The following is a 25,000-nucleotide window of genomic DNA, read 5'->3' as shown; positions in this document are numbered from 1 at the left end:
ATGATAATGAATGATCAATATCGCTACAGTTCGCGCGCATCGCCAGTGTTTCTGACGATTATTCGCGATTTATTAGGTATAAACTATGAATCGGGCGTTTTTTCCACAGAACAGTTGCCTGTTATTATAGGCTATCTAATTTTGTTTATTTATATCAATTCATATTTTGTATCATATAATCAAAAGTAAGGTAAACTACAAAAAATCAATAATATCGATAGATTAAAACAAAAATTGAGTGGCAAAATTTCTCGCGAAAGCTTTTGGTTGCGTCGCTACTGTTGCCGATCGAGTTTAAATACTAAAGTTGACTTGTTTGGTTCATACTGTAATTTATTCTCATTCATGTGTTTTTTTTAGCATCGATATGATGATTTTTTTACTTTTATCAGTACAATTATGATAGGCTAAGTGAAAATTGTTGATCCACAAAAAAAAAATAAAAAAAATAAAAAAATAATTGGTTGCTTTTTCCTGTAGACGAACATTTGTAGGCTAAATGAATTCATGTTGCTTTTAAGCGTCAAATAACTGACGGTGAAACTAAAATAAAACCTAAATTTTGCATATGAATTATGCAGTTCATAATCATCACATTTTTAAAATAATATATTAATTAATTAAATAAAAACCATGTGTAAACCATGTATTTGTGGGCATGAAAAGGGCCGCACGGTGACGGGATCTGTAAATGACACTGCAATTCTCAGCTCAAAAAGAGTTAAAATATAGCTTATAATATTACGATGAGGTGCATGCATTTAATTTACACAATGTTTTTAGACCAAAAAAAGTATTAATGCATTTTATTTGTGCATATTTAAGTGTTTCATAGGTCAGAATAATTAAAAACATGCCGTTTTTTTCTTATTTAAAAGCTTTTATAATTTGCCAAAACTTTAAATAATCATTAAATAGTTTTAAACAGCAAACATATTAAATTACCATTGATGTGTATTTATTTATTTCATCTCAATCGTCTTGTTTCAACCTGTATGCTCTTTAAAATGTATATTCACATTCACACTTTCCACTAAAGTCTTGTTTGTTTTTCATTGCAACAGAACTAGTTGCGTATTATATTTAAAACTAGTTTAAATGCATCAGACAGTTTTGAAACCTGAATATTTCTTTGCTGATTAGATGTTCTGTGGTCAGAATGGCTCCCCTGCTTTGGGAGAACAGATTATTTATGTGACACTTTGTTTAAACAGAAAAATGCAAAGTCAGATTTCATTTAATATGTGATGCTGAAAAGCCACATCATTTGGACGCACGGATTTCAAGCCAAGTGATTATTCTGTTGAAAAAATAAGTTTCGTTGCAGAGAGAGAGAGAGAGAAATATTGAAGTCCTGTATTTTTTCTTCTTCACATTTTTGGGGAGTAACCAGAAGCACAGATGGTTTGACGTTGAGTTTGGGCCTGTAAGAATCCAGTGGTTTCCTGAGTCTGTGTTTTATTGTCTTGTTTTGAAGCAGATAGAAGGGATGTTGTGTGTCAGATTTACAGTAATCTTGTTTTTTTCACTCATGCACCCTCACAAATGATAGCAAAAGAAGTGTGCACGCGCGTGCAGGACATGATATGAACACACGGACTGCGAGGAATTCATTTTGCATGATGTATTTGCATGTTTCACACACATTTCCAGCAGTGCGTCTGCTCTCCGTATGCATGGCATGAGCTCCGGCCGAATATTAGAAGGGCACATAAATTGACTCACAAAGGCACCAGTGAAGCACGTCGTCTGTTGGCTGTCCGCACTTCATTGGCTCGCACCTCCCTTATGAGTATGAATGGTTAATTGGTTAATTACTCACTGTACCTTTGGCACAGTAAATGGCCATAATGAGTTTGCTGTAGCGTTGCCCATGCTAAGAGCTCCCGCTAGCCGGATCCTCCTCAGACTTCCTTCCCCTTTAACTGCGACTCTCTTTATTTCTCAGTGCCATGCTGAGCCGAGAAAATGAATGAATACAATTCTATATTTCAGGAGGTTGATTCCTCGACTGGAGACCCGGGGCGCAGGGGTCACGCGGCCTCTGAACGGAAACCCAGCGTAGCGATGTAACACGATAGTCGGGTCGCTCGTGAAAATGTTCCATGATCAACCAGTCAGAAATGTGTTCCCAGTTCCCACTCCACGGTCCAGTGTGTACAGGCCAGGGCAACTGTGTTTCCCGTAAAAGTCCCTTAAATACCACTTGCTATTTCTGTGTATAAGCAGCATTGGAATAAGCAATAAAACACTATATTTATTTATTTATATATATATATAATATTATTATGATTATCGTATAATATTTCCCGTAAAACTTCCCAAAACCTGGTTACAATTTGTGTGTAATATGTAAACATATTATTTTTGTATATTTTATATATATATATATATATATGCTACATTTTTATTGCTTATTAAAATCATTCTTTTTTTATGATATTTCCTGTAAAAACTCTAAAATAACTTTAAAAACTAATATATATATATATATATATATATATATATATATATATATATATATATAAATTATGTTTACGTACTCCACACGCAAATTGTAGCCTAACCCGTGTTATGGGGAGTTTTACAGATTTATATATATATATTTATATAGTATATATATATATATAGTATATATGATTTTCTATTTAAATATGTTTTCCTATTATTTACGAAAATTGTATTTTCAAAAACAAAACAAAAAAGATTTTGCATATTTCTACTGCAGTGTAAGTTTTGTAAAGTTTTTTTTTTTTTTAAGTTTTGTAAAGTTTTGTAAATTCCACCACATTGATTATTTTATTAAATTTTTTTACCTCCGCAAACTTTGTGCACTTCTCCGCATGTGGCCGCTCATACACACTTGCATTTATTTTTGTGCATTTTAGGACCTCCTCACTCTGGGTTGTTTTAACCCAACTTTGGGTTGAATATGGACAAGCCCAGCCGTTAGGTTACATTTTTTAATCTCATTTTTAACCCAATGTTTGGGTTTGTCCATATTTGACCCAAAGTTGGGTTAAAACAATCCAGCATTTTTAGTACTTCTGTGGGAGATTTAAAAAGCGAAGGAATATACATCATGCATCTCAGCTGAGAAATGTGTGTGTGGCGTCTCCAGTCATATACGACTGAGCTTCTTATTCTTCAGTCCTGAACAGATCCTGCGAGTCACACTGACTTGACCAGTTTTGACACTCGTGTTTTCCTCTTCGAGACTCGTTAAACCTCTCCTGTTGTGTGTAAAATGTGCTGTGCCTTTCTGCTGTCCAAATCCATTCTCAGAGGGGAACCAAGACGGTGTGTGTATCGGAGAGTTCAGCCGGTGCGTGAGAAACCTGGTCTGAAGAATTAATATTATTATGGTTTTAAAGAACAGAAATGACACACTCTAAAAATGCTGGGTTGTTTTAACCCAATTTTGGGTCAAGTATGGACAAACCCAAACGTTTGGTTAATTTTTTTAACTTGAATTTTTAACCCAATGTTTGGGTTTGTACATATTTGGCCCAAAGTTGGGTTAAAACAACCCAGCATTTTTAGAGTGCTACCACAGGAAGTACTAAACATGCTAGGTTATTTTAACCCAACTTTGGGTCCAAAATGGACAAACCCATCCATTGGGTTAAAAATGAAATTTAAAAAAAATTAACCAAACGTTTGGGTGTGTCCATATTTGACCCAAACCCAGCAACAATTTTTGACCCAAACCCAGCAACAAAAATGAGTTTGTCCATTTTTGACCCAAAGTTGGGTTAAAATAAATACGCACAACCCAAACGTTTGGTTAAATGTTTTAAATACATTTTCAACCAAACGTTTGGGTTTGTCCATATTTGACCCAAAGTTGGGTTAAAACAACCCAGCATTTTTAGTACTTCTGTGGGAGCACTCTAAAAATGCTGGGTTGTTTTAACCCAATTTTGGGTCAAATATGGACAAACCCAAACATTGGATTAAAAATGCAATTAAAAAATGTAACCCAATGTTTGGGTTTGTCCATATTTGGCCCAAAGTTGGGTTAAAACAACCCAGCATTTTTAGAGTGCTACCACAGAAGTACTAAACATGCTAGGTTATTTTAACCCATCTTGGGGTCAAAAATGGACAAACTCATCCATTGGGTTAAAAATGAAATGTAAAAAAATTAACCAAACGTTTGGGTGTGTCCATATTTGACCCAAACCCAGCAACAAAAATGGGTTTGTCTATTTTTGACCCAAAGTTGGGTTGAAACAACCCAGCATTTTTGTACTTCTGTGGGGGCACTCTAAAAATGCTGGATTGTTTTAACCCAACTTTGGGTCAAAAATGGACAAACCCATCCATTGGGTTAAAAATGAAATTGAAAAAAATTAACCAAACATTTGGGTGTGTCCATACTTGACCCAAACCCAGCAACAAAAATAAGTCTGTCCATTTTTGACCCAAAGTTGGGTTAAAAAAAAAAAAACCAAACGTTTGGTTAAATTTTTTAAATACATTTTTAACCAAACGTTTGGGTTTGTCCATATTTGACCCAAAGTTGGGTTAAAACAACCCAGCATTTTTAGTACTTCTGTGAGAGCACTCTAAAAATGTTGGGTTGTTTTAACCCAACTTTGGGTCAAATATGAACAAACCCAAAACGTTGGATTTAAAAATGCAATTAAAAAATGTAACCCAATGGCTGGGTTTGTCCACATCTGACCCAAAGTTGGGTTAAAACAGCCCAGTGTAAAGGAGCACATTTAGCCGAGGGTGACGCATGCAGAAGAATAACATCACTGTTACCCTGCAACCGCTCATTAGGTGCTTAAAAAGGCAGCGGGACGTTACGCAATGTCACAATGTTTTTATTTAATAAAGACAAAAGCGAGTTGAGCCCGGATTTGCTGTCTGTTGACTTTGGATATACAGTGGCTGTATAAAAGCTCTCAGTATCACATGCTCTTGGGCTTTGTGAACGCTGATGCCCGGTGTCGTGCTCGGGATAGTTGTCTGCCAGTCGATCGGGCTCGGGATTAGCCGTACATGAGTGAACGCGGCCGGGCTATACGTCTGCATGCAGGATTTATTCACAAACCATCACACTGATTCTTATATGCATAAGTATATGAATGGCTAAACACTTTACAATAAGGTTCATTAGTTAGCATGAACTAATAATCAACCGCATTTATTAATCTTTGTTAATGTTAATTTCAACATTTACTAACGTTTTAATACCTATAATATGAATTAAAATGCACTGTGAAGTATAAGTATCATAACATTAACTAAGATGAACAAATACAGTAACAAATGTGTGATTGGTTCATGTTAGTTAATACATTAAGCTTATTAAACAGCGTGTCTTAATGTTCTGGTGTATTTTTAATATGTGACATGTGCATGATAATCTCCCACATGCCTAAAATAAGCAAACGCACGACGAGACAGATGTGTGTGATCGTCTAGAGCTCCTGAACGAGAGTGTTCGGTTCATTTATTCATAAAGGATATTTAACATGAATCAATATTGTGAGTTTGAGAGCAAATAATGCTGGAGTGTTTCGTGTAAATGCAGCGTGACGCTCGTGTGCTGGTGTTTCGGTCATGCCTGCTTCACCCGGGCCACTCCACATTCACACCTCACACACTCGTCTGCAGCTGCGGGACACGAGACTCGCCCGCCCGCCCGCCAGGTTAACTTCATAAGTGCAAAAAATGTTTTATTGCACAAATAGTGCATTAATGAACCTTATTGTAAAGTGTGTTTACTCCACCGAGAGGACCAACAAACAAACGAAAGTACGAAGGGAAAGCGGGCCGCTGTAAATATTGAGTGGCCGGTTCCTCTCTCTCTTAGTTCTGAAAGGCCTCGCTCGCTCTGAAAGGCCACTATTGTTTCCTCTCGCTGTCGCCTCTCCACAACCCGGCCGAAAGTATGCATGTATTTAGAGAAAAGGAGAGCAGGAGAGGATAAAGGGGGTGAAAGGAGAGGGGTTCACGGTCCTGCTTGTAATACTCTCGGTGTTCACAGCGAACACAGAAGCGACGGCCTTTTCCCTCACCGGATCTTTCTCACACGCCAAACGGTGTTTCACACACGCATGTGTCCGGCCGCTTCCAGCGGGTTTCTCCGACAATAGCTGACATTCGGTGTGTGACGAGCCCTAAGCCGACAGGATTAACCCCAGGACGGAGCTTTGTCCTCGCGCTCACGTCTTCTGGGGATGGAGGGGTGGAGGGATGGGTGGATGGATGGGTGGAGGGATGGAGGGATTTTGTTGCACCCAAGATACAGTATCAACTCTTGACTTGACCGTGAGTGGATCACACACACTGGACTGAAGTGATGTTCCTGAAGATCTAAAGACTTTTTGACCCGAAGGCTTCTGCTTAAATGCTTCAGATTGATTTAGATCTGCCCATTTATGAATTCCTTACAAAAATGTGTATTTCTGAAGAACAAAATGTGTTTGTTTTGTATAATATATATATATATATATATATATATATATATATATATACATTACACCCACACACATAAAAAAATACAATATATAAATATAAATTATTTTAAATTTATTTTATAATATAATGCAAATTAGAATAAGTTAAATATACAAAAAATAAAAAAATTCATTATAATATATACAATACATATATACATATATATATACACATTACACACACACATAAAAAATAAAATACAAAAATATAAATATAAATTATTTTAAATTTATTTTATAATATAATGCAAATTAGAATAAGTTAAATATACAAAAAATAAAAAAAATATTCATTACAATATATACAATACATATATACATGTATATATATACATTACACACACACATAAAAAATAAAATACAAAAATATAAATATAAATTATTTTAAATTTATTTTATAATATAATGCAAATTAGAATAAGTTAAATATACAAAAAATAAAAAAATATTCATTATAATATATACAATACATATATACATGTGTATATATATACATTACACACACACATAAAAAATTAAATACAAAAATATAAATATAAATTATTTTAAATGTATTTTATAATATAATGCAAATTAGAATGTTAAATATACAAAAAAAAAATATTCATTATAATATATACAATACATATATATATATATACACATATGTAATTTTAACTTATTTTTTATTTATTCAGTATTATTTAATATTTTATGTCATTAGATACACTCTATTGAATTTGTTACTCAAGAACTAAAGACTTTTGATCTAAAGACTGCTTAAATGCTTAAAATAAAATTATTTCCAAAATTTCTTCGTGCATGACACAATTGTCCTTCCATAGTTACATTTGTGTCATTTATACAGTAGTTGTGATGAAATCCCCGTCCTAACTGTGCAGACGTGACTCTTCCGAGCCGTGGCTTTATAGCGCAGCTTTGCTTGAACTTTTCAGTCGTCAAACATACTTGACCGCACACTTAAGACGACGTCTCCTGACCCTGTTCTGTCAGATTTGGAAGCAGATCCCGCAGGATCACCTGGAGACGTTGTGTACGGCCGGCTCTGACAGAGGTGTGTTTGTTTAGTGTCTCTGGGAGTAAAGTGACTCGAGGTCTCCTCATTCATGAGCTAATGGCGTGGAGTCACTAAAGGGCTTAAAAAGCCATCGGCTCATTGTCTACTGACACAAAACCCTTTCCTCTGTAATCCCCCTTCCTCTCCTCCATAGAAACCTTCCTGCTCACATTCGGCATTCATATTAATCAGTGTTAAAGGCCTAATGAGATAAATAAGACTTAAGAGGAACCCTGGAGTGTCTTTGGAAGTCTGCAGAAACTGTTTAGTTATAAATTTGCACTGGACTGTTCCCTTCAGTGCCTGAGAACCTTTAATTGTCCTTTTCTAATCTTTCTCAGAGTTTTTTTGAGCTGAAATGCTCCTGATGGAGGATTTTTAAAGATGATGCCATTAGACTGTACACACATTGGGTTGTTTTAACCCAATTTTGGGTCAAATACAGACAAACCCAAATGTTGGGTTAAAAATGTCATTGAAAAATGTAACCCAATGGCTGGTTTTGTCCATATTTGACTTAAAATTGGGTCATGTTCACTCTAAAAAATGATGGGTTGTTTTAACCCAACTTTGGGTTAAATTGGCCATTGGGTTAAATTTTTAATCACATTTTTAACCCAACGTTTGTGTTAGTCCATATTTGACCCAAAGCTGGGTTAAAACAATAGAGTGTACAATGCATCGTTGCGTAAATAAACTCGCTAGTCTAGACTGTTTCCCGAAACCGCACTGTTGCGAAATTGGTCGTTCACCCACGTTGGATATATATAAACAGGAGTCATAAATACTGTTAATGAATCTGTTTGAGATCGAATTACACTCTAAATAAAATGCTGGGTTGTTTTACCCCAACTTTGGGTCAAATATGGACAAACCCAGCCGTTGGGTTACATTTTTAAATTGCATTTTTAATCCAGCGTTTTGGGTTTGTCCATGTTTGACCCAAAATTTAGTTAAAAAAACCCAGCGTTTTTTAGTCTACATCACTCGTAACGTTTAATAGTTAACAAACAAAACAAACTGTTTCTAAAAAAAAAAAAAAAAGTTTCAAATTGTATTTATTAGTATTGCCTGGAAATAAAATACACTTAAATGAATGCATTATTAAAAGTGATAGTATTTAGATAGCATCCATATTTGACCCAAAGTTGGGTTAAAACAACCCAGCATTTTTTTTTGTTAAAACAACCCAGTATTATAATCCGAGATGTTTTGCTATAAATTACTAACATGGCATTTGAGGAATTTCTAATTAATTTTGCTCTATTTCTAGATTCAATCTCAGACTCGTTCTTACGCACTAAAGCGAATTCACACTCTTCAAAAACGACGTTTTAAATCTCTCGACAAACTAAAAGTTGTAAATGCATTTGTATGTATTGTAAATAAAAGATACAGGCTGAACTGAATGTCGGCTTGCTTGTTTTGCTCAAGATCAGGATTTATTGAGTTCACAACATGTCATGAAAACAAGAAACTCTTCTTCTAGCCACAGGTCGAGAGCGTCGTTCAAACACACAACTCTGCGATTGCGATGTTCGTTAGAACGATGGTTTTGGGAAACACAGAGTTGGCTAACGAACGAAGCTTTTGGGAAACACACACCAGGACATTAAGCATGTGTTTGTAAAGCCGTGTTTGTTTGGCTGCTGATCTCTCTGCTTCCCCAAACCTTGACCCCCCCCCCCCCCCCGCCCCGGTGTTCAGTGGTCCGGTCCGCACGGAAGAGGCCATCTGGGGCTCTCTCTCTCTCTCTCTCTCTCTCTCTCTCTGGACTAATCGTGGATTACTGGCCCTCTGCATGTGCTGTAATAGGCTCAGGGCTTTAGGGGGCTGTCGGGGCGTCTCTGCGCCCCAGTGTTTGATTCCAGCCCAATGTTGTGGCTACTGCGGTTAGTTAATGCCGGATCACAGACGTCCAGATTAGGACCCCAACATTAGGACACATATTTTTAAGACAGTGTTTGATTTTCTTGTGTGTCTGTTGTTGCATTTTGGTTTTCTCATTTAATTTGATTGTACTGCGCTTTGGGTATAAGAAAAGCACATTATAAATAACATTTTTTATTATTAGTAGTAGTATTCATTGATTGTGAAGAGGTCTAAACTAAAAGTTATAATATAAATATGTATATATACATGAAATATTCGGCTACACAAATATCTGGAGTCCGAGAACATTTGCATTACACAAAGCATTTTTAAGATTGCATTACATTCATTTAATTACATTTTGTGAGATTAAAAGCGTGTGTGTCTGTATTAACCGTCATTAATCTTCTAATTAATTTACTGATGTTGGAAACAATAAACGTGTAGATATAATGAATTATTATGAAACAAAATATTCAAGCAGAAGTGTGCACTACTAAAATTAAAATGGGCAAGATGCAAATCTTTGAATGTTATTTAATAATAATAATAATAATAATATATATTTTTAATATATATATGTATTTTTTTTTTAAGTGTGTCTTGCTAATTGACATTAAATACTTTTGGGAAGTTGACAGTTAAGTTTAAACTAGAATTATTTTGCTAGATGAGTTATTATAATTTTATATATTTATATATAAACATAAAATTATAATAACTCATTTAGCAAAATAATTCTAGTTTAAACTCATTGATTTTACAGTATACACACATGAAATAATGTAATAGTATATGTATATTTCATGTATATATATACTGTAAGATTATATCTATAAACATAAAATTATATATAATAGTTATTTGAATTTCAAATACTGTGCACTTAATGAAAACAAATGCTTAAATATTAAATTGATGTAGTTTTATTGTTATTGGTAATTATTTGTGCATTTGACCAAATATGTCCATCAGATCATTACTCTTATGTTTTCCTCATTCATAATGTTTTAATAGTTGTGTTTTGACAAGCTTTCATTCCTTTTTTCCCTCTTTGTGTGTAAAAATCTTCCATCTCCTCTTGAAGGACCCTGATGTGTTTTGGGGGGGCGACGATCAGCCAATGGGAACGCAGCATTTCCTGGCGTTTGATTGGTGCAGATAGAAGCTGAGTGTGATGGCGGCGAGCGTATAAAATATTAAGAGCTGTTTGTGATCTCACAGGCAAACCTTCGCACGCGATCCTGAAGAAACGAGGTCAAAGCGACCGTGTTGAAGATCTGAGGGTTCACATGTTACGGAGAGGCGCTTAAACTCTTCCTACTCACCCCAAACAGACTTCAGTCTAGATGCATTTACTGGAGAAGCAAAGTTACTTAAGATGTTCAGTCTAATGACAAAACAAATCTAAATTAAGTTTAATTTGTGCTTAAAACACGAAAAAAAATCTACTTTGAATTAAGTTTGTTTTTCTGACGGCTCTTGTTTTAAGCACAAACTCAATATTTCAGACTTTAATCTTTTATATGTGAAGACATTTTGCTTCTTCTCCAGTAAATGTCTCTTGATTTAATGTTTAGATATTTGTGCTGGAAATTGAGACTGAAGAAACACTGAGGAAGAACACTTTTAATTTTTTATTTTCTATTTAAAATATTTTTTCTCATTATATGCAAGCTGATTGTTCATTTTGCTCACTGAATATTCAGGTAAAAATACTTTTTTGGTCTGTAGACTTTCAAATGTTTTATATATATATATATATATATATATATATGTGTGTGTGTGTACATAAAATTATTATAACTCATTTAGCAAAATAATGCAAGTTTAAACTTAACTGTCAACTTCCCAAAAGTATTTAATGGCTATTGATTTTATATATAAACATGAAAAAATATAAAAGTATAATATAATATAATATAATATAATATAATATAATATACTGCTCAAAAAAATTAAAGGGAACACCTAAATAACACTTAAAAAGTAAAAACAAGAAAAAAGTATTTAATAAGATTATTTCATTCATTCAGATCTATGATGTGTTATTTTAGTGTTCCCTTTATTTTTTTGAGCAGTGTATAATATCATATAATATAATTATACTATATACTTATTATACTATTATAATAAAGTATAATAGTATATATATATATATATATATATATATATATATATATATATATATACTCTAAAAAATGCTGGGTTGTTTTAACCCAATTTTGGGTCAAATATGGACAAACCCAGCCATTGGGTTAAAACAGCCCAGCATTTTTTAGAGTATAGTATTATATAATTTCATGTTTATATATATATATATATATATTAGGGGTGGCACGGTTCACGAAACCGACGGTTCGGTTTGTATCACGGTTTTAGTGTCACGGTTTTCGGTTCTGTACGGTTCTTGTTATTTTTTTTCTTTTAATCTTTAACACTCCAGAAATGTACTTCAGCATGTGATCTATAGCTTAATTATCCACACTTTAGGATACAGTATAAAAAAAATTATATTCATGCAATCATGCACAAACTGAATTTGACTCTTTGACTTAAAGCACATTTTGGGACTATCTCAGAGGAAAGCTAGGTGAGATTTTGATACAGCAAGAGAGAAGACATTGACATGCTTTTCATTTATTTTGAAAAAAAAAAGGAGAATGTGTATCACTATCTCTACAAGAACTTGAGCATTTTCATCACACAAATCTTATTTACACAAAGAAATTAACTTGCATTTATCAACTGACAACTTTTGTAGCTCTTACAAAAATTCTATCTTTTAAAAGAAAAAAAGAGGAACTACACTGTCTTTTATGAATAAGTTAATATACATGAATACCTCATTACCTATAATTAGGCTATAGCAATAGCAAAGGCCATAAACATAAAGTGAAACAAGTTCAACCTCAACACAAAAAACAGTATAAACAATGCTTCTATTCCCAAAAAGTGAGGGTACCTTTTTTCACTTGAAATTAAAGTGCAGGATTTCGAAACATATGACTGGAGCTCTTATATAAACAAAGTGCCACTGTAGCGTTATATTAAAATATCATAACATGAAATCCAAAATGTTCCCACACACCGGACTTATACCATAGACTTATAGGACGCTCGCGCTTCCTCCAACTCCCTCATCTCTCCCACTTGCCATTTCTCCGCGTGCCGTGACCTGCAGCGCTCCATACTCCACTTTTACTGGCTTGTTTACTAACTTGAACCGGCATACAGAGCGATCGGTAATGACATCAAATACCGCGAAAGTGAGTGACAGAGCCGTCGTTCCCGCTCTAGTTTGATGTTATTCACCGGTCGCTCTGTGCAGCGCCGGTCCAAGTTGAACAAGCTTATGTCGTGCGAAAAGAAAACAAACGTGACATACGGGCACGAGGCTACATTGCGCATGCGTCGAACCGTGAGACGCACACGCGCTCCGAACCGAGACAAGCGAACCGAACGGTTCGGGTGTTTTTTCATGTACCGTGCCACCCCTAATATATATATATATATATATATTATATATATACTGTAAAATTATATATATATAAACATAAAATTATATATAATAGTTATTTGCATTTAAATATCATGCACTCAATGAAAATATTAAATATTAATTTGATGTAGTTTTATTGTTATTGGTAATTATTTGCGCATTTGACCAAATATGTCCATCAGATCATTACTCTTATGTTTTCCTCATTCATAATGTTTTCATAGTTGTGTGTTGACAAGCTTTCATTCCTTTTTTTTCCTCTTTGTGTGTAAATCTTCCGTCTCCTCCTTCCGTCCGTGATGTGTTTTGGGGGGCGGCGATCAGCCAATGGGAACGCAGCATTTCCTGGCTGTAGACTTTCAAATGTTCCCCCTTTCCACAGAAATCCTCTCTCTGTCACAGCGTTGTGTGTGTGTGTGTGTGTTTCTCAATAACTGGGCGTTCCCTCAGCTAAAAGCGGCAGGACCGTTCCTCACACTAGCGAGTGTGTCGCCGTATCGTTGGGAAGAGCTACATGGCACGAAGGTGCTTGAATTATTCACGCTCATAATCGGCCTTTATGTCCTATCGCCCGGGCTGGGGCCTGTGTTATTCTAGTGCATAATTGATGCTGCTCAGAAGTGGAAAAGTTAGAATAGCAGAAGTAATGTGAAGGGAAAGTGCAGGCGATTGCGTGCAGGGGTCAGACTCAATCTCGGGACGGGGACGGGGGGGTCCGACTGGATCAGGCGTAACCAGCGCTGACATTGAGCTGAGCTGGAATATCCACTCTCTGAAGACTTACAGCCGTCCATGACTGGCTGGCATCAATTGTGGCTTTGCTTCTTGTTTCAAAGCATTCTTTAGATGGTCTGGTGCAATAGTAATTGGAAAAAGAACATTTTTATATATTTGTTGTGTGCCGAGAACAGATCTCAGTGGTAATCAGGATCAGATCTACATGCTCAATGAATTATGTTGACGGTGCGGCGTTGAGGTGTTTATGGAGCTGCGCATTATGCGTCGTTGGCCGTAACTTGTCATCCTTTTTATTTTATTTTCCTCATTTTACACTAGCGAGTTCGGGTTAGTGTCTTCTGCTCACCCAGGCTGCTGCATTTATTTCCTAAAAGTGAATTACTCCAGTCTCATGATCCTTCATGAAACATTTATGATTATTATTAGTTAAGAATGTTGATATTTGGTCTTTTTTTTGGTCTTAGTACTTTTTTGGTCTGTAGACTTTCAAATGTTATACATACATACAATTATTATAACTCATTTAGCAAAATAATGCAAGTTTAAACTTAACTGTCAACTTCACAAAAGTATTTAATGGCTATTGATTTTATATATAAACATGAAAAAATATAATAGTATATGAAGAGTTCAGATGCAAAAGCCTCTAAATGCCATTTTAAATTTTCTTCTTTAATGATGATTTTTATCAAACTTGTATATTTAAGTTCAGTAATTTCACTTAAATAACAATTAATAGGTAATTATCATTGCCATTTAAGTGAAATCACTGTACTTAAATATACAAGCTTGATAAAAATGATCATTCTAGAAGAAAATTTCAAATGGCACTTAGAGGCTTTTGCATCTGAACTCTTCATATATATATATATATATATATATATACTCTAAAAAATGTTGAGTTTTAATTTTGGGTCAAATATGGACAAACCCAGCCATTGAGTTACATTTTTAAATGACATTTTTAACCCAATGTTTGAGTTTTCTCAGGATTCTTAATATATGAAAATATATAGAAACATATGTCTTTACTGTGATCAATTTTAATAATCATAAATGTGTCTTGATCATCAGATCCTCATATTAGAGTGATTTCTGGAGGATCATGTGACACTGAAAACTGGAGTAATGATGCTGAAAATCACAGGAATAAATGACACTTTACTATATATTCACATAGAGAACAGCTGTTTTAAATAGCAAAAATATATCAGATTTAAATGACAGGAATAAATTACATTTTACTGTAGTTGTCATAGAAAACCACTATTTTGAATTCTACTAATATTTCAGAATTTTACTGTATTTTGATCAAATAATAATAAATTACACTTTACTATATATTCACATAGAGGAAAAAAACATTTTAAATAGCAAAAATATTTCAGATTCAAATGACAGGAATAAATTGCATTTTAAAGTGTGTTCCCATAGAAAACAACCATTTTAAATAGCAAAAATATATCAGAATTAAATCCTAGAAATAAATGACACTTTACTATATATTCACATAGAAAACAGATGTTTTAAATAGCAAAAATATATCAGATTTAAATGACAGGAATAAATTACATTTTACTGTGTGTTCCCATAGAAAACCACTATTTTGAATTCTACTAATATTTCAGAATTTTACTGTATTTTGATCAAATAATAATAAATTATACTTTACTATAAATTCACATTTTAAATAGCAAAAATATTTCAGATTTAAATGACAGGAATAAATTGCATTTTAAAGTGTGTTCCCATAGAAAACAACCATTTTAAATAGCAAAAATATATCAGAATTAAATCCCAGAAATAAATGACACTTTACTATATATTCACATAGAAAACAGCTGTTTTAAATAGCAAAAATATTTCACTATTTGTGCTTTATAAATGCAGCATTGGTGAGCAGAAGAGAATGAAATATACAGCAGTGTAAATCCTTTCCCAATAGTAAGCCGGGCGTAAATGCAGTGTTGTGACGAGTTGTGTTTCTGCAGAAACGCTGCAAATTTAGTGTCGCTCACATTCCAGTGATCGCGCTTAAAGCGAAAGCTTAAACCTTGTCATTAGTTAGCGGCCTCTAATTAAGTCTCATTGGTTTCTCCTCTAGTGCTTCTTTTGTGCGGCGCAGATTTACCTGGCAGAAACACGGCCCGTCTCAAATGAAAAGTGCACACACGGCCTTAGGTTGAGTTTGTTTTACACCTTGCCAACCCTCAGTCGTCCAACTCCCAGCCTCAGAAACCACGTCTTTTGTGTTTCTAAACAAAGAGTGCTGGGATTTAGTTACTAGCCTGTGAGCTTAAGAAGCAACCGAACACAACGGCCACAAAGAAGCGTGTGGGAAATCCGTAATCTTCAGGTGAACACGACACCTGAGAAACAAATGCATGAGGGCATGTTTATGGTGACTCATGCGCACACAAATTGCAATTCATGCATTTTAATATCAAACTGCCGTATTATTTAACAACATGACCAGATCAAATCATGCCAAATCGAGACACTTCTGCCAGTAAACGTCGAGCCTTCATCCAAAATCAACTAGCAATGATAAAACATTGGTTCTGGACAGAAACATAAATATTTCCATAAAGAGATGAGGTAATACACTCGTAAAAATGTGTCTTGCTGCGTGAGCAATTAGTGGTCTAAAGAAAAGCACTCCATCCGAGCAGACTTTACAATGCTTTTATGGCATGTATGAGCAGCTACAATGCAGCCATAAAGCATCTGATAGACGCATTAGTCTCTGCGTGTCCAGGAAACATATAAAGAGAATTTATGAGCGCTTTCTCAGTGAGAGCACCTTCAGAAGACACAGGACACAACCCGACAAATCACCAACGGAGAGTTATTTATGTCCACCGTCACCAAAACAACATTACTGTTTGTCGAAATATTAAAGACGACTTATTATCATCTTTTACAAAGTCTTGATGTTGTTTTCGGGCTCTCCTAGAACAGGTTTCATGCTTTATTCTCCATTATTGCGGCTCCTCTCTTCCCAGTCTGTCAGTAACGCTCTGTTCACTTCCTGTCTCTATGAAGCCCCTCCTTCTGAAAAGCACAATGTGCTCTGATTGGTCGGCTGGAGCAGTGTGTTGTGATTGGTCGAGCGCTTCGAGTGTGTTTGTAAAATGTCCCGCCTCTTTCCATAACCGCCAGCCATGCCCCGCCCCTTTATTCTGCTCATTAATTATTATAAGGAGGGAAATTGTGACGTGTTCGTTCCCGGAAGAAACTTAAGACTACAACGGAGGCGTTTTACACTCTAAACAATGCTGGGTTGTTTTAACCCAATTTTGGGTAAAATATGGACAAACCCAAACGTTCAGTTAAAAAATGTAATAAAAAAATGTAACCAAACGTTTGGGTTTGTCCATATTTGACCCAAAATTGGTAGGGCTGTATTCAACCAAATAAATCCTTAGTCGACCAAAGTCGAGTCATGGCAACGATTAGTCGACTAAAGAACAAAAAAAAAAAACAAAAAAAAACGTGATGTTTTGATTAAACATTTTTTAAACAATTGTCATTGAGCATTTATAAAACAACAACGAAAAAACATCACAAATAAATAAAACTATAATAATAACACAATTCTTTGAAAATTAAGTGATTTTTTTAACTGCAAAAAGCGAAGAGCTCTGTCCTAGGTCTATAGTAACAGTCACAATCGCGCACCTGACCACATAATGAAAAATCCCAACAAAAGCTCTCGTTTATACAGGCTTTATATTCTTCTTTACTTTCAAAGCTATGGGTTAACTTTCGTCCAGACGATCGGGCGTTTAAAACAACACACAAAGAACCCAAATAACTTAAAAACAATCCTAATAATAGGCTGTAGAACCGCGTATAGGTTTATTTTCGTTTTGTTGCATTATTTAGGCTATTTTCAAATGCGTCAAGTGTACAAATAAAAACGAAAACATTAAGAAAACACAATCTATTGAGTCAGCATGATATAGCCGTTAAAAGGCTGCTCACGTCTTTTGCGCGCTCAAGTTCGATTTCAAATGTAGGCGCGCGACTTGCGCGCTCATAATGGAGCATCGCGATCGCCTCCCTCCACAGTCTTGTCGTCTTTGTTTTAAAATGCAGCGAGACAAAAGATTTAGATTTCCTGGACATTTTGTCGACTAAAGCCAAAACAAGCAGCGTTCTAACTGAATGAATACAGCATCCCTTACCAAAAGCAAGCAGCAGCGCAGCCAGCCACACGTGCGGTTCCCGAGTGTATTATGTGTGTGTGCTAAACTGTGGCGCAGTTACAAAAATAGCCTCAATTAAAACATTTTAAAGTTGGGGACAAAACATAGACTAATCATATTTAGAATACAGTAATAAATAACTGCTTATAAAGGAATAAATATCAAGGACTAATCATTGAAAAATTCTTTCTATTGGTAAAAAAAAAAATGCAACTGGTCGACCAATAAGAATGTCAGTCGACCAAGACGGCATCGACCGATTAGTCGACTAAACGACTAAAGTTGACAGCCCTAAAAATTGGGTTGCAACAACCCAGCATTTTTAGAGATTACATCTATGGGCCGTCACAAACCCAATGTTAGAATTGTCCATATTTGACCCAAAGTTGGGTTAAAACAACCCAGTATTTGTAGAGTTCTAAAAATGCTGGGTTGTTTTAAGCCAACTTTGGGTCAAAAATGGACAAACCCAAACATTGGTTTAAAAATTAAATTAAAAAAAAATGACCAAACGTTTGGGTTTTGAGTTTTTATTTTAAGCCAACTTTGGGTCTAAAATGGACAAACCCATTTTAGTTGCTGGGTTTGGGTCAAATATGGACAAACCCAAATGTTTGGTTAATTTTTTTAAATTTCATTTTTAACCCAATGTTTGGGTTTGTCCATTTTTGACCTAAAGTTGGGTTAAAACAATCCAGCATTTTTAGAGTGCTCCCACAGAAGTACTAAAAATGCTGGGTTGTTTTAACCCAACTTTGGGTCAAATATGGACAAACCCAGCCATTGGGTTAAAAAATGAAATAAAAAAAATTGGGTTTGTCCATATTTGACCCAAATTTGGGTTAAAACAATTAAAATGCTGGGTTGTTTTAACCCAACTTTGGGTCAAATATGGACAAACCTATGCAAACATTGGGTTAAAAATGAAAGTAAAAAATGTAACCCAATGTTTGGGTTTGTCCATATTTGACCCAAAGTTGGGTTAAAACAACCCAGCATTTTTAAAGTGCAGGAGTTCAGAAACAGTGATATAGAGACCAAAGAAAGTTGAACATGTGATAAATCATAATGCCTCCTCTTTAAACGGAGAGTTTGTAAGATGTAATGTTGGTTTCATCAGTTTCACTCTGTCTGGATAATGTTGTGTAAATCAGCTTTTGTTGGCGTGGTCTTGAAGACGTGTGCTCTGGATTTGGTAAATCAGTCCCTCAGGTGAAGGGAAATGAGGGTCGTGTACATGTGGGCCGTATGGTTGTGCTTCGCCTCGGGCGCGTATGGATTATTCCTGTGCTCTCGCTGTGGTGTTAATTGAGTTCTCCTCTTGTTTAGGGATCACAGACACAAGCCGCTGTGGAAACGATCGGACGCTGCTGATAAAACACACTCATAATTATTTTCTTGACTTTTTTGCTACTTGCATCATTCATTGGCCTCATTATAGCTTGAGCCATTATGTAATTAAAGAGATGTAATTGTCAGCAATAATTGCATTTTTTAGGAGTGAGATCTCACGCCGCTCGGCCGTTTCTCCTAATGAACTCTTTAAATTATAAGTATCGGCACTTAAATGAACTTTTATCTGCTCAATAATATGCACGTCACATTAAAATGAATCAAAAGGTGCCTGTGATTATTTAATATAAAGTACAAAGTATCATATTTCATTTTTTACTTTGTAGCTTTGAAGAAATTCACTATAAATTGCTTTATTTATTTTAGTTTATGATTATTATATTATATATTATTCTAAAATGTTCTCTCACCTATTCTTTTTGTGCTTCACTTATTTATTTACCACAATTTAGTCCAAAATAACGTAACATAATATAACAAAAAATGCAAATAAATAAAATAATTATATATTACAGTTTGTAAAATAATAATAAAAAAAAATCTGGCTTTATTTCAAAGCTGCTTTTATTTTATTTCAGGTTATATTTCTGGGATACCAACACTGATACTGTAAAATAATGTCCAGCAGATATATATAATGTATAAATATAACTACTTATTTGGGAGGAAAAAAAAAAAAAAAAATATATATATATATATATATATATATATATATATTAATTTTTCCCCCAAAATAACTAGTTCTTAAATTCTGAGAATAGAAATTGATTATCTCTAGGCCTTTATACATTATATTTCACACTCTAATCAATTTCTTTCATGACATTTTCCATGATTTATTATATTTAATCTTGATAACAATTATTGTATGTCATATTTTATACTCTCATTTAAATGTCTTTGTGGCATCTCTTGATATTGCTACTTTTAAAAGTGAAACTTAAGTTATTAATTTATATTTCAGATTCTTCATATTAGATGTTTTTTTTGTATAAATAATGTTTTAGCATGGTTATTGAGTGTTTTAGAAGAGCAAACGGCTCCACAGTGCCTCTTTTCTTGAAGGTTCTCCAGATTTCTCCATGACAGTGTGTGTGTGTGTGTGTGTGTGTGTGTGTGTGAGTGGTGTTTACTGGCGCGTCTCTCAGACTTCACGGTTAGCCGGTGTCTGGTTTGGTGGAGGTAGAGGATGGATAAGTGGCCGGTGTCTGGAGGGTGGCGTGTGTGTGTGTGTGTGTGTGTGGAGTGAATCACGTGACTTTGGCTTTTGAGTTTTTCCCTGATGGCTTTTGGCACGCGATGCTGGAGCGCCGCTTCTGCCACCAACCAGCGCCAACACTACGCTCTTCCAACGACCCGAGAGCACAAATGAGCCAATAAGGAAAGACGCCGGGCTGCGTTGCTATGCATGAAGAGGAAATGCTTTGTTAAATCTGACTGTTGCCTTGATCTACTGCTTACTAGAACGAACATGATCTGGGTCACAGGAGCTAGCGAGACACGACGTGCTTCAAAGAGCACTTTCTCTTTAATGAGATTATTATTTTGGGGTTTTTTCTTTTTATTCACTGAGAAAAGCACGAGTACAATTGAACCCCTGTTTATATTTTTATTTTTATATTTCAGTATTTTAAAGAGCAGATTGAAAGATGTTGCATTGAAGATTAACTATATTATATCGTTCTGTTTATTATAAGCGTGCCACAGTTTTGTCGTCTGTCGCTTTAAATGCCCAATAAAAAATATTTTCAAGATTTGTTACCATAACATATTTTCTTTTGTCAAAGCAACTTTATAATAATTATTTTAGTTGAGATAACTTATTATTTTGAGTTTCTGATGGTTAAATCATTCTCCTTCATTGTATTAACTCACTTTTTCCAGTTCAATCAACTAAAAATTTTAAGGCAACCAGGTTACTTACTTTTTTAAGGTAAACCATCAATATTTTTTTACAGAGTAGTAATCACAACATTTTTTCTTTTGTCAAATCAACTTAAATAATTTATTTATTTTGAGTTTCTAATGGTTAAATCAATCTCCTTCATTATATTAACTCACTTTTTCCAGTTCAATCAACTTAAAATTTTAAGGCAACCAGGTTACTTACTTTTTTAAGGTAAAAATCAATATTTTTTTACAGTGTAAAGCAGGATGAATTCTGATTGGTTGTCAAGTTTTTATCATTCGAGTGATTCAACTCTGCTATACTTTTATATTTACAACAGTTTTTGGTGTTATTGCTGTAGTTATGTAGCCTCGACACATGCAAAATCTATTTACACTACATACACAGTGTCTATTTCCACTAACTCCGTCCACCATTGCTCAGATAGCAGATATTATTAGTACTAACAGCACGTTACGTAAATGCATTTGTCATTTAAACATATTACTTCTGTTTGCACCTTGTGCACTTGCAGTTTGTGTCTATTTATACTTGGTACTGGATTTCTGCCACTATTTACACTCATTTAGTACAGAATGTATTCAATAATTTTTTAAAAATCCCCCTGTAGTCAATAATTTCATCCCTTAAAACTCATATTTGATCACCAAAATTACATCTTTAAATGTTTTTTCCTTAAAAAAAAAACAAATTCTTGATGCCTTTAAATATCTTGAATGTAACTCGACACCCTCGCCTCATTTAGTATGCACGGTTCTATGAATATGCAAATGAGCCCCGCCCCCACTCACTCCCTAACATAAATAGCTTGATTTTCAACACAGGGGGACTTTTGTTTATGCAATTATATGTCAGTTATTATTATTATTATTAAATAGTGTATGCATAAATTAAAAATAGTTTAACTAAAAATCTATGATACTTGGCTTAATTTCAGGCTTTTTTATTGGGATATCGACCCAGATTCGGTCCAGTAAAGCTGGTTTAAGGTCCAGCACATTTGCACTTTACACACATTCGGCCGCCGCCAAATTTGCATGAGTGTGTTTGTGCTGTTACATGATTTGCATAATTCCTGGGTGTTAAAACTCAGACTGTGTGTGCAAATAAACAGCCCTGTCAGCGGACGCTATTCATTCTCGCTGAACCCCCGAGAGTTTGCCGACGTGGGAACGTTTCGGTGTGTTTTGCGAGTCCCGTGAAACGCTCTCTACACCTGCGCTGAGAAATGGGTCTGCAGAACTCAAGCACAGCACATTGATTTTATGCGCCTCTCTCTTTCCCTTTTTTAATATCCTGGTGCCATTACCCGACTCACAGAATGGCCAGTCGATATCACATCTGCATTGTGATTAAAGCCCAGAGAAAGAGCTTTTCTCTCTGAGAGTGTGTGTATAATGTACTGAGGTTGTCCGGTTGCGTTAGATGGAGAAGTCTCTCTGCTGGATCGAGTGAGACAGGGCAGACAGACACAACTACTTATACCATTTAAAGTGTGTTTTTTTTAACATTTAAATACTTTTTTGGCCAGCAGCGGGTTCAAAATCTTTCGAATTATAATCTATACTGTTGTAAATAAGACGATTTCAGGGCATTTTACGAGCAAATACTATTTCAGTGTTTCTACGTGATGATATAGTTTCTACACTTTAATAAATCAGTTTTTTTTTTTTTAATTTTTAGCATGCATTTTGACGGTAAAAGAAACATACACGAGCACATAAATGCATTTAGGCACATTAAAGGATTAGTTCACTTTTAAAAAAAACCTTTTGCTGATAATTTACTCACCCCCATGTCATCCAAGATGTCCACGTCTTTATTTCTTCAGTCGAAAAGAAATGAAGGTTTTTGATGAAAACATTCCAGGATTTTCTCCATATAATGGACTTCAATGGGGACCAAACGGTTCAAGGTCAAAATGAGAGTTTCAGTGCAGCTTAAAAGGGCTTTAAACGATTCCAGACGATGAATAAGGGTCTTATCAAGCGAAACGATCGCTCGTTTAATAAATAAATAACAAAGTTTAAGTTTTATAAGCTCAAATGGTCGCCTTGCTCTTTCTGTGATGCGCGTTCGTGACTCTCCTGTTCATCAAAATGAACAAATCATTTTTCGAGTCATTTGGTTAATTCAACGAACAAAATGAACGAATTGACTCTATTTTGATGAACAAGTTCGAACAGGAGAGTCACGAACGTGCATCACAGAACAGAGCAAGGCGAGCATTTGAGCTTATAAAACTTAAACTTTGTTATTTATTTATTAAATGAGCGATCGTTTCGCTTGATAAGAGCCTTATTCATCGTCTAGAGTCGTTTAAAGCCCTTTGAAGCTGCACTGAAACTCTCATTTGGACCTTGAACCGTTTGGACCCCATTGAAGTCCATTATATGGAGAAAATCCTGGAATGTTTTCATCAAAAACCTTCATTTCTTTTCGACTGAAGAAATTAAGACGTGGACATCTTGGATGACATGGGGGCGAGTAAATTATCTGCAAAGGTTTTTAAAAAGAGAACTACTCCTTTAACAGTTTATATTATGTAGGACAAGTTTGAAATGTGTTTGTGGGGATGAAATGAGTTTTTGCACAGGAGTTTTTCTCTTGCAGTGAAAGAGGAAGCACAATAGATGTGGAATGTGCTCACTTTGAGTCTCTGCTGTTCACACACACACACACATTTCTTTTGTTAACAGCGTCTGTAAAGTCAACCCGCCTGATCCTGCTGACTCGCCAGACGACTCTGCGCTCAGTCTCCCGTGTGTGTGTGTGTGTGTGTGTGTGTGTGTGTGCTAGATATCAGCGTTACCGTAAGTGGACATGAAACATGTGTAGGGCGCTCGTAGAGAGTTGATTGGATGATGAATAGTGGGCGTTGAAGAGCTGAATGTGAGTTCATATTACATTAACGTTAAGCAGAATTAAATTACATCTTTCTACGATTTTTAAAAGAATGAAACAACGTCCTAAATGATGTCAGCTGGTTTTCTGTTGACTTCAGCATGTACACTACCATTTAAAAGCTGAAATGTTTTAAAAAAAGGAGTCTCACCAATGCTGCATTTATTTGATTAAAAATAATAAAATATTATTATAATGTAAACAGCTGTTTTCTATGTGAATATATAGTAAAGTGTAATTTATTCCTGTGATTTTCAGCATCATTACTCCAGTCTTCAGTGTCACATGATCCCTCAGAAATCACTCTAATATGATGATTTGCGGCTCAAGAAACATTTCATATTTTTGTGGAAACTGCAATACATTTTATTTGATATAATTAATTTTTTTAAATTTGAAATATAATATTTTCTATCATTATAAATGTCTTTACTAGGGATGCGCCGATACCGATAATTGTTTATATTTGAAAGCCGATATATCGGCCGATAAATCTGAACCCAAATTTGTATATAATTTAATTTCTAAGAGCCTGATTACAAAAACACAAAAGTCTCATCATTAAAAGCCATGACCCAAACACACAAGTACAATGTTCTCATTATAATCTGATGTAGCCGATATGACGCACGTTGCACTTCACTGTATTTAAAGTCATTTCAATCATATGTCAAGCAATTAAAAACCATCATGTTGAACAGTGCGCATCTAAAGAGTCTCAGCTGAAGGACGTAATGCATTATTTTATCAGCTTTAATATATCGGCCAAATTTACTTATCGGGCCGATAACATGAAAAATTAACATATTTCGGCTGATACCGATATTGTTGCCGATATATATGATGCATCGCTAGACATTACTGTCAACGTAATGTGTCCTTGCTGAATAAAAAATATTAAAGTAGTGTATGTTTGCATGATGCTATTTGACATACATTTACAGGTATGCAATGGTGTGTGTTCTCATATGTGTGTGT

General features: G+C 35.0%; 1 protein-coding gene across 2 annotated transcripts in view; it reads left to right on the top strand.

Moving 5' to 3' along the window:
• Window positions 1-25,000, top strand: part of efna5b (ephrin A5b) — a 143,834-nt gene that overhangs the window by 898 nt on the left and 117,936 nt on the right. The gene's annotated exons all lie outside the window — the stretch shown is intronic.

This window comes from Pimephales promelas, chromosome 14, assembly GCF_988280905.1.
Source record: "Pimephales promelas chromosome 14, fPimPro1.hap1.1, whole genome shotgun sequence".
Lineage (NCBI taxonomy): Eukaryota > Metazoa > Chordata > Actinopteri > Cypriniformes > Leuciscidae > Pimephales > Pimephales promelas.
This window is presented reverse-complemented; position numbering and strand designations above follow the sequence as displayed.